The sequence below is a fragment of the Cnephaeus nilssonii genome (genome assembly GCF_951640355.1).
Source record: "Cnephaeus nilssonii genome assembly, chromosome: 12".
Lineage (NCBI taxonomy): Eukaryota > Metazoa > Chordata > Mammalia > Chiroptera > Vespertilionidae > Cnephaeus > Cnephaeus nilssonii.
In genome coordinates this window covers 36,715,322-36,732,053 of record NC_137083.1, presented here as the reverse complement: position 1 = coordinate 36,732,053, position 16,732 = coordinate 36,715,322, and the positions used below count along the sequence as shown (strand labels likewise).

Here is a 16,732-nt window from a genome sequence, read left to right as displayed (position 1 = left end):
TTAATAAGCATCTTTAAGCAAAAGAACAGTTTAAGAGGAATGGCATGGTATAGGAAAACCTAAATTAAATTATTTTATTTTAAGTGCTGTATAGTGCAGCACTTCAGGTCTCCTAATGATGTGTTTTGGGGTGGAAGGGGGAGTACAGAGCTTACTACCTCTTGAAGAGGCAAGGAAAAGGGGCAATTATTTTGGGTGGTGAGGAATACTCATAAAATTTTTGTATGTATTGTAGAATGATACAACCACATCCTGTGAAGGCAATTTTTACTATGTGTTCAGTGATCATATGTTTTTATAAATTAAAAAAAAAAACCCACAAATACATGTTTGCTACAATCAGTCATTTTCCTTTCTGAATTCCCCTCTTTCATGCTGGCTAAAAATGGCCATTTTTAGGGATCCAGCCAATGTGAATTTTAAATGATTGAGGTATTTGGATTTACTGGACTTTATATATGGTTTGTAATCACTTTCACAGCAGTTATTTTTAGCCATTCATGTATAATGCTGTTCAGGAAAACTTCTATTACCCACTTGTTGACTCACTCCACTTAAGTGACAAGTCCAGAGGTCTGATCATTAATACCTTAGGGTGCTAAGTACTAGAAATATTTGAGTAGTGGAAGAGAAAGTAATGGATTTTAAAATGTACAAAACCAAAAGTTGGTCTGTGGAAAACCCAGCATTCAAATATGTCAAAATTTTGAGCAGAAGAATAGATCTCTTTGATGCCTTGCCAATTGAAAATTTCTGTGAGAAATATATTTAAAAATGCGGAGGATAAAGTTAAAATAATACCATGCATTTTTTCTTTTATGGTGGAAATTGTACAAAATATAATTTACCAGTGTTCTTGTGTTTGTAGAACACCAAACTAAGCAATAATGTAAACATCTCTATGTAAATTGTAATACATATTTTACAAACCCCAACTATCAATATTTTTTTAGTTCTAGTGATATTTTATTTAGAAAAACAGTACTACTGAAGGCACAAGATTTTAATTTTTTCTTTTAAATGCCACACTAATTAGATGTAAGATAGTTCTGAATAATAAGAGTATTTACACATCCTATCTAATAAAAGAGTAATATGCAAATTGACCATAACTCCAACACATAAGATGGCTGCCCCCATGTGGACACAAGATGGCTGCCACAAGATGGCCAGCAGGGGAGGACAGTTGGGAGGGACCAGGTCTGCAAGGGAGGGCAGTTGTGGGCGATCAGGCCAGCAGGGGAGGGCATTTGGGAGGGACCAGGCCTGCAGGGGAAGGCAGTTAGGGGTGACCAGGCTGGCAGAAGAGGGAAGTTGGGGGTGACCAGGCCTGCAGGGAAGGGCAGTTGAGGGGACCAGGCCTTCAGGGGAGGGCAGTTAGGGGTGACCAGGCCTGCAGGGGAGGGCAGTTAGGGGTGACCAGGCCTGCAGGGGAGGGCAGTTAGGGGCAATCAGGCTGGCAGGGGAGCAGTTAGGCATCAATCAGGCTGGCAGGGGAGTGGTTATGGGGTGATCAGGCTGGCAGGCAGAAGCAGTTAGGGGCAATCAGGAAGGCAGGCAGGCGAGCAGTTGGGAGCCAGCAGTCCTGGATTGTGAGAGGGATGTCCCAGATTGGAGAGGGTGCAGGCTGGGCACACACCCCCGTGCAAGAATTTCGTGCACCAGGCCTCTAGTTGAATATAAAATAAATATAAAATAACTGAAAAATTAGTTATTCAATGATTCATCTTGCATTTCCACTGTTCACCTTCTGCTTCATTTTTCTTTGTCTTTTACAAACCCTTTTCTTTCTTGCTTTCAAATCAACGTTTTGCTCTGGTTTTACCCACTGTATTTCTATAGGTTTTTCCTCGGCTGGTGTAACAAAAACACCTGCAGTGGGTTCATGTGGAAGGATAGTCTGGTTCTTTCTTTCTCAGTTTCTGCACCTCTTTAACTTGCTGTTTCTCCTTGTATTTTGCAGGTGTGATGAATCTTATGACACACTAATGCATGTTTGGTGACTGGTAGTGAGGATCTATATATATAAAGATCCAGGGTCCGTAACATCCAAAACAACTGAAGGCTCTACAGAACACCGGGTGGGGGGTGGGCAGGGAAGGGCGAGGCAGGCACAGCGAGGTTTTTAGCCTCTGGCCAGACTGAGTGGAGGCCTAACGACCTTGCTGCTGCCTCGGTGGTTGACTCCAGCAGGACCTGGGCCCTCCCCTCTGTGCACTAGAGGCCCTTTCCTGATACCATGTTCCCAGGATCTCTCAGACCCATTTGTGGAAGTCAGGAAACACTGTGTGTGGTCATCCTGCCTTGGGGACTCCCAGGGCTGACAGTAAGGGTGGGCTTCTGTGGGGTCCCCTCTGTTATGCGATCCAGGGTCTCTACATCCTAATGTTGACTCTGGCAGGACTTGGGATGGTCCTCTGCATATCTGAGTTCCTGCTCCCTATACCAAAGCCCCAGAATCTCTGAGACCCGATGCAGAAATTGTCTATGGTTGTCATCCCACTCTGGGGACTCCCAGGGCTTACAGCGGGGGAGGGCCTTGATGGGGTCCCCTCTGTTGTGGTGTCCAGAGTCCCATTACTGTTTGCTCAGGGTTCTCACCTTGGCTCTGGCAGGACTTGGGCTGGTCCTCTGCGTATCTGAGGTCCCGCTCCCTGTACCAAAGCCCCCGAGTCTCTGAGACCTGGATGCAGAAATCACCTGTTGTCATCACCCCGCCCTGGGTGGGATGATTCTGTTCTAGGGTCCAGGTTCCCTCCCTCCTCCCTCATGTTCCTCACCTTGAGCCCTGGCAGGTCCTGGGATCCTCTCTCTGTTGACCCAAGGCCTCAGATCAAGGCCTCACTGCCCTGAGTCCTCTGCAGGAAGTCAGTGTACGTCACATCTGGAACCAAGCCCAGCAATTCCAAAGCCCGATGGCAGGGCCTGAGATGGATTCTGTAGGGTCCTTTAGCCCTCCCTCTGATCCATACTTTGACAGGCCTGGGCCTCCTGTCCTCTATGAACCTGAGTCTGCAATCCTCAGACCAAGGGTCTGACTACCCGAGTTCCCTGAGAAGGTGCAATTTTCAACATATAAACAGGAAGCCCAACTTCGGGAATTTAAATTCCTGCCTCATTCACCTTATACTGTTAAACCCCAAATCTAGATACTATACCTACTATGATCACCCCCAAGATTTTAAACAAAGCTAAGATAATCAGTTGAGCAACTCTATTGCCTGATTTCTACCTTGAAAACAGAAAGCTGGGGAGAGCCACATGGACAGTAGAAAAAGGGGGGTGAGATGGAAAATTTCTTTGGTAGTAGGCAAGAAGTGAATGGTTTTCAAGATTCATAAGAGCAACCTGTACTAGGGAAGCAGGATGATTCACATCTCCACAGAGACAGTCACATTACCTTGAAAAGATTTTAGGTAAATCTTACGAAAACTAGCTAATGGTGAAGGATGAGAAAGAACAATGAACACTGAAATGGGTGGCCTAGGGAAACGTTTGGAGGAAGCATCATCTCCCTACCATGTGACCCATCAGAATTGAACATGGAGTCAATAAGTTTGAGAAGGCTTAGGGGTGCTAAAGAAATGCCCCCTTTCTCTCACCAAAACATCTTGGCCTCCTCACCCCTCCCCATGGAAGTGCCAGGATGGTGCTTTATGATGTCTAAGTTTCTCTCTCAGAGCTACCATTAGCTGGAGGACAGGCTTCCTGATTAATTAAAGCCTAGGGTGTGTGGCCCCTCATTGTCCTAGAGAAAAACATATGTTCAGGAGGCCTGGGGTAGGGCCCTGGGAAATTTTGATATGGTGAAGATGACCAGGAAACCACAAACCCCTAGCACAGTTATGTAACAACCAACCCCATTCACCAAAAGAAGGTAAAAGAGAGGAAGAAGCCCTGTTAACCCAGGTCCAGTGTCCAGGATGAAAGGACCACACCCAAACTTCTCCTCCTCCTCTTCAGTGGCATATTCCCAAGACTCCCTGGTCTTGCCTGGCAGATTCCATCCTCAACCCATACTTTTTCCCCTTTCATCCCAGCCATTTCCTCACAAACCAATGTCCTTCTGTGCTCACTCTGTTGTTCTTCCAGGTACTAAAGACACCCACGGGGGTGAAAAGATGTCTTTAAGGGAGTTCAAGGAAATGAGCCTTTCCAAAAATTCCTACCCCTTCAAGAAAACCTACGAAAGCTGTAGAGCCAACAATATGTGGCCATTATCACAGGCCAAATGAGGAACTGAATAAAAATGATCCAGAAAAAGACCAAGACAATGTAGAAAAATTCACCACTTCGAGTGATAAACTTGGGCAGCCACTAACTTCAGAGCAAGGCCAAAGACCTCAGAACTATCTATGAAGTCTCTGAAGTCTGGTCCCCAAGAAATGCTGACAGTGTGGAAGCCAAATTTTACACCTACAGGGTACACCAATTGAGATGATTAAAATAAAATTGATAAGTGGTTCACTTCCGGTGTCAGCATAATTTGCAGACAATTTTTATTAAATTTATTGGGATAACATCTATACTAATAAAAGAGTAATATGCTAATTAGACCAGGAGACCTTCCAGAGACCTTCTGGATGTCCTTCCAGACAAAGCCATGGTGGTGGGGCTGAGTCAGAGGCAGTTAGGGGCAATCAGGAGAGAGCAGTTGGGGGTGATCAGGCCAGCAGGGGGGGGAGCAGTTGTGGGCAATCAGGCTGGTTGGCAGAATGGTTAGGGGTGATCAGGCAGTAGTGAGTGGTTAGGAGCCAGTGGTCCTGGATTGTGAGAGGGATGTCTGACTGTGGGATCGGGCCTAAACTGGCAGTCAGACATCCCCCAAGGGCTTCCAGATTGGAGAGAGTACAGGCCGGGCTGAGGGACACCGCCCCCCCCCCCCACTATGCACGAATTTTATGCACCGGGCCTCTAGTTTTCATATAAAGTTGGTCCTCCAAAACTTCCTTGGAAAATCTTTATGAGATTTAAGATGAAATGAGGTCCAATTTCTACAAGAGCAGCATCTTCTTCTATGATCTGAAAGTTCCAAAACCATATCCTATTATCCAAAACAGTGAAAGTAAACACGTGGTCCACAAATGGTTGGCTTTTGGGATGGTAGCGTGGTGTACTAAAGATCTGAATTAAGAGTTCTTTAAACAAAGCATAATGTGGTAACTCATCAAAAGCAGGGTCAAAAGACAAAAGGGGCCGAGAACCTTTCAGTTTCCAGTCATCTTTAGTTCAGGGAAGGTTTGAATATTTTGAACTAGGAATTTAGCAGATGGTCCATGATGTGACTATGAAAGCCACATATAGAGATCTTGTTTCTTCTTACCTTCAAAATAGATACATTTATTGCAGTCTTTCATGTCACAAACCACATTAATCACAAATAACTTTACGATCTATTTTAGTACCTGCTTTAGAATGAGGCATCAGCATTCTTAAGTCTTGCATTAAATGCCTTGTTCTGAAATATATTCCTCTGGAAGAAAAGATGAGAATCTGTTCCTTATTTTTCCACTTGCCCTTGCAAAAGGGGCCTGGGGTGCGATTTCTGTCTTCTTCCTTCACCTCCTCTGCCTTGTCACGCTGCTTAGCTGGAGGCGGGGCATCTTTTTTGTTCCTTCTCGGCCTCTTCAACGGGACTGGGGGACTGCCAGACCTCTATGCTGCTTCCTCTTGGTCTATCAATATTTTTTAACAACACTGGTAGATAGAATAATTATCTTTCTGTTCACTTGATGGAAAACGATTTCATGAAATCAGTGTCACATGAAGAGGTGATTAAAGAGTATGCAGCCAAGTAATATACTAGAGATATGTCAATATTATTACTTTATCTCTTAGATTTTTTTAATTTTTGTGATATTTGTCACGCTTTAGTTAATTTTTATATGTGACTTCTCTTCTTAGTGTAAATATTTATGCTTCTATCAAATGTTTTGTTCATAATATTGTTTTTTTCTTATATTGGCTCCACAAAACTTAATCCGCCCTTGAACCAAGGATGTTTTCTGAATAATTATCTTCTCCAGTAAAGAGGGAGATAAGGAACACTTAACAAGCTTCTGATGATTTACCTTACTTGCCCTTAATAAAACCTTCTCAAACTGGTGGCATGAATTGAACCATTTCTGGGAAAATATAGCCCACTTTGTTGTTAGAAAAATGCCAGCAATCTTCCATGATCAGTTATACTCTTTCATTCTCAGGAAGTAAGTTGCCTATGTATGAGAGAGAACTGATTACAACTGATGACTATCCTGAAAACAGATCTCCATGACGTCATGTAAGTAAATTAGTAAAACAGTTTATTCTAAATATTCTCTTGTATTGAAGGCATTACATAAAAATACACATCAAAGGTAACATTTTCAAGAAAAATTTCATCTAATAAATCATATCTCACTCAGAAGCATATTCATTGTTTGTGTTCAATATTGAAAAGCCTTATCAATGGTTCATAACTGTTAACATTATAATATCTACATTTAGCTATTAGCATAATTGATTATATTATATTAATTATTGGTTACAAAACACACCAGATTATTTTAATTTTCTATCTATGGCAATCTAAAATATATTCTTCTATTTCTAAGTCAAACTTTGGAAAAATGTATGTAAGGAACAGTGTTGAAATGCTGCTACATTTGTCCTTCAGACTTTAGGAACATTGCAAAGAATGTGTGTCTACATATAAAGCTCAAACTGTAAGTTATTGTTATTTGTCATTCAAGTCTGTATGTCCTTTGGTGCATTGATTTGTTTCCACAGAACAGAGTAATATATTTAAAACATGAAACTGATTATCACTCACATACCGTATTTTCCGGCGTATAAGACGACTGGACGTATAAGATTTTCCTGGGTTAAAAAGTCGTTTTATATGCCGGAAAATATGGTAGTCCAATATATCTAATACATTATATCTAATCCCATCAATATAGTCCAATATACCGTATTTTCCAGCGTATAAAATGACTTTTTAACCCAGGAAAATCTTACACGCCCAGTCGTCTTATACCCCGGAAAGTACAGTACTTAGCTTCTTCATTATCTTCTCATGTCACTAGAATAGAATTGGAACTCCTTACACATCTCCAGGCCCCGACTCATTTCTCAGTACTCTGCCATTTCATACTGTACCATGTCATAGTATCTGATTATTTGCATAACATCGTCTACTGCTTTGGCCTCCTTGCACATTTGTATTTAGTAAGGACAGTACTTATGGTTATTTTAATCAAATTTCATATATTTGGAGTAATACTTTTTCTATTAAACAAAGGTTTTAAAAAGATGATGCAGGTGTTACAAGACTAGTAGTTAGTGTTACTAATGTAAATATAATTATGTAAATTGATCTAATATTGAGATATTAAATATTTTCCATTTTAAAGTATTTCTTGCTTGACTTCAGATATGGTTTGAGCCATCTACTCTAAAATAAAAAATGAATATGTTAAATAATAACGCAAAATATTTCCAAGTTTTAAGCATCTTCCTATTAGAAAAGCACGTTTTGTCATAAATCACATTTTTAATTGACTGTTTAATATATCTGAATAGCACAAATATACTATATATATATATATATATATATATATATATATATATATATATATATTCCAAAATTTTAAATCATTTTTTTAAATCTAGGAGAAAAATAGTAAAGTTTAAATTTTTTTCAATGTAAATTATTTTTGTATTATAAGAATTATGTTTTTAAAGTGATGGAAAAGATTTTTCTACTTAACATTTTTCATGCAATTTTTATACATTTAACAGACTAATAAAATTCCCAAGTAGTTATTCACAAGTTGCTAAACAGAAGCATCCATCAAAGTAATGTTTACCTTGAAACATTATATAACCTAGAATTTCTATATTTTATGAATGAATAAATAATGGCCTTGTAGTCTACTAGAGGCCCAGTGCATGAAATTCGTGCACTCGAGGGCAGGGGGGGGCATCCCTCAGCCCAGATTGCGAGAGGGTGCAGGCCAGGCTGAGAGACCCCATGGGTGCACAATTGGGGCTGGGGAGGGACGCGGGAGGTTGGCCAGCTGGGAAGGGACTGGGGGAGGGCTCCAGGGTGTGACCGGCCCTCTTGCCCAGTCCTGATTGGCCGGACCCTAGCAGCAAACTAACCTACTAGTGGGAGTGTCTGCCCCCTGGTGGTCAGTGCATATCATAGCCAGCAGTTGAGTGGACTTAGCATATCATTAACATATTATGCTTTGATTGGTTGAATGGCCAACTGGATGACTGGACACTTAGCATATTAGGCTTTTATTATATAGGATTGTTGATTCACTCCTGTATTTCAAAAAGGCTAGATGCAAATACTGTGGACTTAAAAAAAAGCAAACAACTTTATAGCAAACAATTATAAAAGTAAATGTTATGTCCATGCTTATATCTATTAATAAAAAGTAATATACGTTTGTATATCATTATTTATTCATGAATTTAAATTTAAAAAGTAAATAAAATTTTTTGCATTACATCTATAGTGAATACATTTGTAACAATGTAAAGTTTTAATGTTTAAAAGGAGATGAAAATAAATTTACTCTACTGCCTATATTACTTAGTAGATTACCTTTAAGTAAATAAATAAGTGAATAAATAAACTAACAGAATTGGGGAAGCTGATATTTAAGTAGAAATATTTAAAATTGCAAATATGTTATGGGCCTCTTATACTGTCCAGGCTGAAAGAGCTTATGCTAAACCAGAGGCAGGGTGAAGGGTTTCATAGTGACTGGGTATTGACAGGATCTCACATCAAATTACAGTCTAGGAAGACAAATGATCCAATAAATCAATGGGCAACAGATCTAAATAGAAACTTTTCGAAAGAAGACAGAAGGAAGGCCAAGAGACATATGAAAACATGCTCAAAGTCACTAATTATCTGAGAGATGCAAATCAAAAGGACAATGCGGTACCATCTCACACCTGTCAGAATGGCTATCATCAACAAATCAACAAACAATAAGTGCTGGCAAGGATGCGGAGAAAAAGGAACCCTTGTGTACTGCTGGTGGGAATGAGAACTGGTGCAGCCACTGTGGAGAACAGTATGGAGTTTCCTCAAAAAACTAAAAATGGAACTCCCATTTGACCCAGTAATCCCACTTCTAGGAATATATCCCAAGAAACTAGAAACACCAATCAGAAAGGATATATGCACCCCTATGTTCATAGCAGCACAATTCACCATAGCTAAGATTTGGAAACAGCCTAATTGCCCATCAGCAGATGAGTGGATTAGAAAACTATGGTACGTCTACACAATGGAATACTATGCTGCTATAAAAAAGAAGGAATTCCTACCATTTGCAGCAGCATGGATAGAACTGGAGAGCATTATGCTAAGTAAAATAAGCCAGGCAATGCAAGAAAAATACCACATGATCTCACTCATTTATGGAAAATAAAGAACATTATAACCTGATGAACAAAAAGATATATACAGAGGCAGTAAAGCATCAAACATACTCTCAAATCACAGTGGGAAGGCTGGGGAGTGTTGAGGGGGGAAAGAGATCAACCAAAGGACTTGTATGCATGCATATAAGCACAACCAATGGACACAAGACACGGGGGGGTAGGATGAGGGCATGTGTCAGGGAGTAGGGGAGGCTGGGGGAAGGTCAAAAGGGATAAAAAGGAGATATATGTACTACTATATGTAATACTTTAAACAATAAAATAAAATTTAAAAAGATTACAGTCTAAAAAAATTACAGTCTAGAAGTTCACTGGATGTCATGGCCAGGGTCAGGGGCAGTTCTAAGGGCCTTTAATGTATGACTAAAGTAGTCAAAGCTAGCAGAACTAACAAAAAGACAAGTCAAGAGCATGGAGGTGATGATGTATTCATTTGAATTCTTGGATACCCACTCCCATGAGCTCATCAAAATTTGATAATGAAATGTGCTATGGGAAAATCAGTATAATATAATAAATCCTCACCAAAAATACAAGTATTTTCAAGCCAAATTAAATACTGTAAGTCAGGTTACAGGTTTTACTTGACATAAAATAAAGCTAATAGATATTTAATTGACAAACTTGATGACTTGTTTCAGAAGTATTTTTTAGATCCAAGATGGTAAAGGATAGAGAATTAAACAGAACAATAGCTCTAAAATAGAGCGTAAGGAGTAAAATATATTTTCAGTAGAATTATAAGGTGAAAGGAATTAAAAATCTTCATTGTAAGCATCCAGGGATAAATTCTTTCTGGTAGAATTTGATTGAAATAACTATTTTCAATTGATCTTCGAGTTATCTAGGCACCCTGTGTGTCAAAGCTCCATGCTACCAGGCAGATATAATAAATGCTATTGAAAAGAACCAATTAAATGTTCTCAAAGCAAACCAAATGGAAGCTAACTTGAATTAGAATGAAAATCAGAATATACTTTCTAATGACTTTGTTCTCAAATATGCAGTGGGAAAGTCAATTAAAGCAGGGCCAAATAACACAGAGACATGAAGATAAACTAGTACTGAAAGAGGCTAAACTATAAATGAGACAGTCTCCAAGAGATGCATAACTTAGTACCCAAATGAAGGCCATTACTTTTTCAAGTATTTCCACCCTAGAAATTCATAAATCCCACAGCATAATGGCTTGGCACAGTTATCAAATGGGATTGAAGTATCCAAAGGCAGAGAGAAGAGGTTACACCATTGTTTCAAATCAACAAGAAACAGATTATTACAATTGATATTAGCAAATTCAGATAGGATACTCTTAAGAAATTATTCAGAGCAGTAAAATATTGCTGGATTTTCTTCTTTCTGTTTAACAAATAATTGAAATTGTCAACATTACTATTGAATGATACTTTTAGAGGAAAATCATTTTAATGACTTTGGCACAAAATTGTACAGGAATATATTCATAACTGATGTCTTTATAAGGAATGACATTCAGCAGGTAATACAAAGTAAGGATTATGAATATTTGGGGTTCAAATTAAAACTAAAATCTTTGACCAGCTAATTGAATTCTGCAAAATAGATAAAGAGTAAAAAGAGCTATTGATAATTATTTCAAAACTATCACTTTATGAAGACACAATATTTCCCAATTTTATTATGAGAACTTATTATGCTTATTTATATTTTTTGAAAACATAATATTTAAATAACTGATAAAGCTACTCTATGCCCAGTATTAAATTAATGCTAACATTAAATTAATGTGGCAACATGACAAATAGAATCTAAAATTTTTCCACAAGCCACTAAACATACGCATTTACAAAGATCAATCAATGCAAACCAGCTGGTAATATTTTAGCAGTTAGAAAAAATAGCAAATAGAAAATTTACTATTATTTATTTTGTTTATGTAAACCAAGGAAAGATACCTTTTGACTTTCATGCAAGTTTTAAAGTATTAATTTAGATCAAGAAGATATAATACATCGGAAATAGACTTGTTATTTGGGGTAAGGTCAAACTATATATGTGATATTTAAAGAAATATGCAACTGTGTGTGTTCACACATTTTTTTCTTTTTGGATAGTCAAACTTAGTTACATCTGAAAAGTAAAATTTTTGATGTAGTATACATTAAGATGGAGAAAATCATTTTAAGATTTTAAATACAGTAAAACGTCTGCTTTTAAGACAATATAAGCAGGTCAGAATTAGAAAGATTCTGGGTGCTGACATAGAAAAATGTTGATTATAACATTACTAGAGGCCCGGTGCACGAAAATTCGTGCATGGGGGGGGTCCCTCAGCCTGGCCTGCCCCCTCTCACAGTCCAGGAGCCCTCAGGGGATGTCCTACTGATGGCTTAGGCCCTCGGGGAGTGGGCCTAAGCTGTAGTCTGGCCTCCCTCTGTGAGAGGCGACCAGACCAATCAGGGGAAGGCACCGCCCCCATCACCCCGCCACTGCTGATGCCTCTGGCTTCCCTCTGCCGTGACCGGGCAATAGGAGAAGGCACTGCCCCCATCACCGAGCTGCTGCTGACACTCCTGGCTGTCTTGGCTGCCTGCCCTCGGCCCTTGCAGCTGCCGCGGCTTTGTCTGGAAGAATGTCTGGAAGACGTCTAGTCTATTCGATCTAATTAGCATATTACCTTTTATTAGTATAGATATGTGCTTATGATAATATTTTGGAAATAAATGGATATCATACATACAGTTCCACTACTTTGAGGAATAGGTATACATATCATCTTCATTTTGAATTCGTTTCATAATGGAAGGCTGAATAATGGCCACCCAAAGATGTCCATATCCTAATCCCAAATCTGTGAATCTTACTTTACATAAGAAAGGGACCTTGTAGGTGTGATTAAGTTAAAGATCTTGTGATGACTTATTATCCTGGATTATGCAGGTGTAGTGAATTTAATCAACAAAGGTCTTTATTAGGAAGAGGCAGGAGAATTAGAGTGAGAAGTAGGAGACATGACAATGGAAGTAAGCGAGAGTTTGAAATAACTCAATGAAGGGGCCAAGAACCAAGGGATGCAGGTGGCTTCTAGAAGCTGAAAAAATTAGGAAGCAAATTATCTGGAGGCCTCCAGAAGGAAGGGAGGCCTGCGGATCCCTTGATTTTAGATTTCTGACTCCAGAACTGTAAGAAACACTTATTGAGCACAGAATTAAATATTGTAGCATATCTCATCTTCCAGATGCATCAGATGATTTATAAATAATTTAAAAATTTGGACATTTAGGCTGTTTGCAAAATTTTGCTCCATAAAAATTCTGTGACAAATTACATTGATAATTTACTGAAGATAGACTTCTTGAAAAGCAATTTCTAGATCAAAAGGCATAAACATTTTTCAAGTAAAATATATGTTGACAATTTGCTTTTAAAGGAGGTTGGGCTTCTCTCCTCAGCTGATTTTATTATTTTCTTATCAGCACTGAGTATTAGTTTTAATTTTATCTAATAATTTCTTAAGTGAAAAAAATGGTCACTTTAAATTTGCATTTCTGATTATTGGTAAAGTTTTTTTTTTAAACCACTTGTACATTAGTTTTAGGTATGTTTCTTTTTTAAATAATTTGCCTATTCCCCATCTTTTTTAGTAGTTTTCATAATGGTTTATCAGTTCTAACCATATTTTTTAATAAATTCTATTTTGTTGAAAATTCATATTGTCATCACTACTGTATATATTTATTTGCCTGCCATATTGTTGTGCTTCAATGTTTAGAGAGTAAATTATATTCAACGTGCATAAAATTTGATAATATTTTAAATCACCAGTAAATCAATATAAAATTAAATACTAAAATTATTTTCATATGTTCTCAGAAGTTAAATTCTCAAGTCTTCAAAAGTAACTAGTAGGCAAAATACTTAATATACTGACTAAATATCCATATTTAACCATATTCACTTAAAATGCTAGAACTTTTTATTTCTAAAATTTACTTAGATTTGTAAAATTTTTTGTAAGAATAAAAGTATTCACAATTGTATCATTCAATATCCATCTGGCTTTAATTGTAAAGAATATGTGTCATGTCATGTCTATATATGAATATTTAGCAATAATATAAATTATATTAATATTGTTAAATTTTCCTCTTTGTCTAGTGCAATAATTGCAAAATTCAACTGGGGGCAAAATTCAACAAGTTTAGGAACTAAAATTGAACACAAAGAAAATCAAGAAAATGTATATTTAGCAACCACTGGGAAACCATACTTTGTTACACAAGAATCTAATGCATTCATGCTTTCTAAGAGAGGGTATTCAAGTTAGTTTGTGTTTTCCTTTACCTAAGTGCTCTGCTCCTCACATTTGCTCTATATCCCAGTGTAGACTTTTTCTCCAAAGTCAACAAAGGTACTCTCGTAAACCCTCATGATGTTTGGATTAAGACGCTTCTAATTTCAAAATATGGGGGCAAGAAGAGTGAAGAAATATTCCCTTTGGACTTAAATAGCATTAATCATGAGAGTAAATGTTAGGGTTACAGAATTACTCATGTGTTCATTAATATATATATTTTTTGGGGGGTGGATGCATTCCTAAAATTGTAGGCACTGTAAAGTGTAGGTCCTGGGCAGGAGCCCTCTATTACAGGTGTAAGGATGGTACTGGGAACTAGTATATGTATAGTGTGTTAGATTGGGAGCCTGTACTGAGGGTGAGACGGATTTCTTGTCTTATTTTAACAAAATATCTTTGTTTCCAACTTGAAAAGATGTGTATATTATTAATCTATGGTTATTTTTATTATGTTAAAAAACCATTTAACAGCCCTGGCTGGTTTGGCTCAGTGGTAGAGTATCGGCGTGAGGACTGAAGGGTCCTGGGTTTGATTCTGGTCAGGGCCACCTGCCCGGGTTGTGGGCTCGATCCCCAGTAGGGGGCATGCAGGAGGCAGCTGATCAATGATTCTCTCTCATCATTGATGTTTCTATCTCCCTCTCTCCCTCTCCCTTCCTCTCTGAAATCAATAAAAATATATTTTAAAAACAAACAAAAACCACTTAACATAAATTCTACTATCTTAACAATTTTTAAGTGTACTACATACAGCACCATAGTATATGCAACAAATCCTAGAACTTTCATTTTTTAAAAATTTTTTTTAGAACTTTCATTTTTAAAAACTGATTTAGATTGACTTTTCTTTGTTGGAAGATATTTGATTATTGATTCAATCCCCTTACTAATTATTGGTCTTCTCTGATTTTTAAAAAAATATTTTTTCATTATTCAGTCTTGGTATATTTCTAGAATTTTATCTCTTTTCTTCCAGATTGTCCATTGTTGACGTATAATTATTCATAGTAGTCTCATATGATCTGTTTTATTTCCATGGTATCAGTAATATCTTCTCATTCTTTTCTGATTTCTGTTTTTTCTGTCTTACAGGAAATGAAAGTTTGTGTCCCTCCAAAGTTCTTATGTTGAAATTCTAATTCCCAATACGATGATGTTAGGAAGTGGGGCCTTTGGGAGGTAATTAGGTAATGAGAATGGATCCCTTGTGAATGAGAAGTGTGTCCTTCTGACAAGAGACCCAGACAGCTTGTTTCCTTTCTCGACTCTCTACCATGTGAGAATACAAAAACAGAAAACGGCCATCTGCAAAGTAGAAAGTGGGCCCTCATCAGACAAAGCACCTGCTCACTCCTTCATTTTGGAATTCCCAGCCTTCAGACTATGAGAAATAAATGTTTGTTGTTTAGGCCACTCAGTTTATGGTACTTCTTTGTAGCAGCCTGTACTGACTAAGGCATGGTCTCTTTATTTTTTTCTTATTTGGCTTAGTTGAGAGCTTATTGATTATTTTTTATATAGCTCTTACAATAAGGATTCCAGTCAAGATAAGGTTATTTGCATGCCAGAGTGCATGTGATTGGTGGTTCAGTCAATATAGGCCAGGTGGGGCCAGGCTAGCTGAACAGAAGTCCTATAAGTAAGGATATACAGAGGAAGCCACATCAAGACTGGTCGTAGAGGTGGAGACTCGAAAGGGCCTGGCCCCACACCCATGTGTGGAGGTTGAGAATCCAGAGGGATATCTCAGCTGCACAGGTTCTCTCTGAGCAGCAAGCCCAGGCTCATACTGGGCTCTGTAGCCCAGAGCACCAGGAAGAGGAGCCGCCACAACTGGCTGTGAAATTCAGCAGGAACCCCATTCATCCAGGTGAGAGGGAAGGCTGCTGGGAACATAGGCATAATCTTAAACGGCCCTTTGCACAGACTGACACCTGGGCACTCACGCTGGGCTTAAGCTAAAGGGCAGTGGTCCAGGAAGCACCACAGACATATAGCGAAAACCTGAGTTGTGTGGCTTCATGGCGAGGGTTGGAGGGAGAGCCTTGCCCCCTCCCAGCCAAATCTGGACCGGCAGTGGTCTGGTTAACTCCACTAGCTCCACTCTGATGACACTGCCCAACCAAACTGCACACCACTGGGGGCTATTTCGGTAGTGGGCAGGGCCTTGCCTGCACTGTAATCTTTCTTAAAAATCTCTCAAGGATTCACAGACCCCCAGGCTGACTTTGATGTGCTTTGTGCCTTCTGCTTAGTAGTCCCAGGCACATCACTTGACAAATCTGAATCTGCATTAACCTGGGGAACACCACTTGCTCCACCCTGGTAAACACCTGATACCCTGCCTCACCTAATTCATGTAATACCTAAGGCTCTTTCAGCAGCTGAACCTTATGAGTAGCCAAGAGGCAATGGCATGACTCAGGATGCCCTACGACTTTTGCTGAACTGCCCTAGGCCTGATACAGTGGGTGGCAGCCAACCTTGGTTAACAGCAGGGTTTCTCCCACAAGCCTCCAGGTCCAGCACGGGCAGCTGCCAACCACGTATCACCTTGCAGCTCCTATCAAGTGGCCCTGAGCTAGTCACAGGCAGTGGCTGAACTTGGCCTGCACCAGAGACCCTCCCAAGAGGCCCAAAAACCAACATACCTTTTGGCCGACTACAGACCACAACAGAGTAATACCCGGTTAGCTCCACAAGCAACACAGCCAAATGGTGTTTTTGGTAGGCTCCACAGCCCACTAAAGTCAATCTCTCTGCACTGGTTGTAGGCAATCCTCACAGCCAATCAGCCTGAAGGTCAGTCCCACTTACTGATGTTCCATTAGCAATCAAAGCTCAACTAACTGCAACAGGAGGGCACACACAACCCACACAAAGGAGACTTCTGGAGCACCTGGAGCAAATAGTGAGGGAGATGGTGCTACTGGGCCCCATAAG

General features: G+C 39.1%; 1 pseudogene across 1 annotated transcript; it reads right to left on the bottom strand.

Annotated features, from left to right (window-relative positions):
- Window positions 1-1,723: 1,723 nt before the first annotated feature.
- LOC307107891 (ribosome biogenesis protein BRX1 homolog) lies at window positions 1,724-15,812 on the bottom strand (annotated as a pseudogene). Its single transcript has 3 exons — window positions 15,736-15,812; window positions 4,920-5,644; window positions 1,724-2,017 (listed from the first exon to the last, which is right to left on the bottom strand). The product of its transcript is annotated as a ribosome biogenesis protein BRX1 homolog (transcript).
- Between the last annotated feature and the right edge of the window lie 920 nt (window positions 15,813-16,732).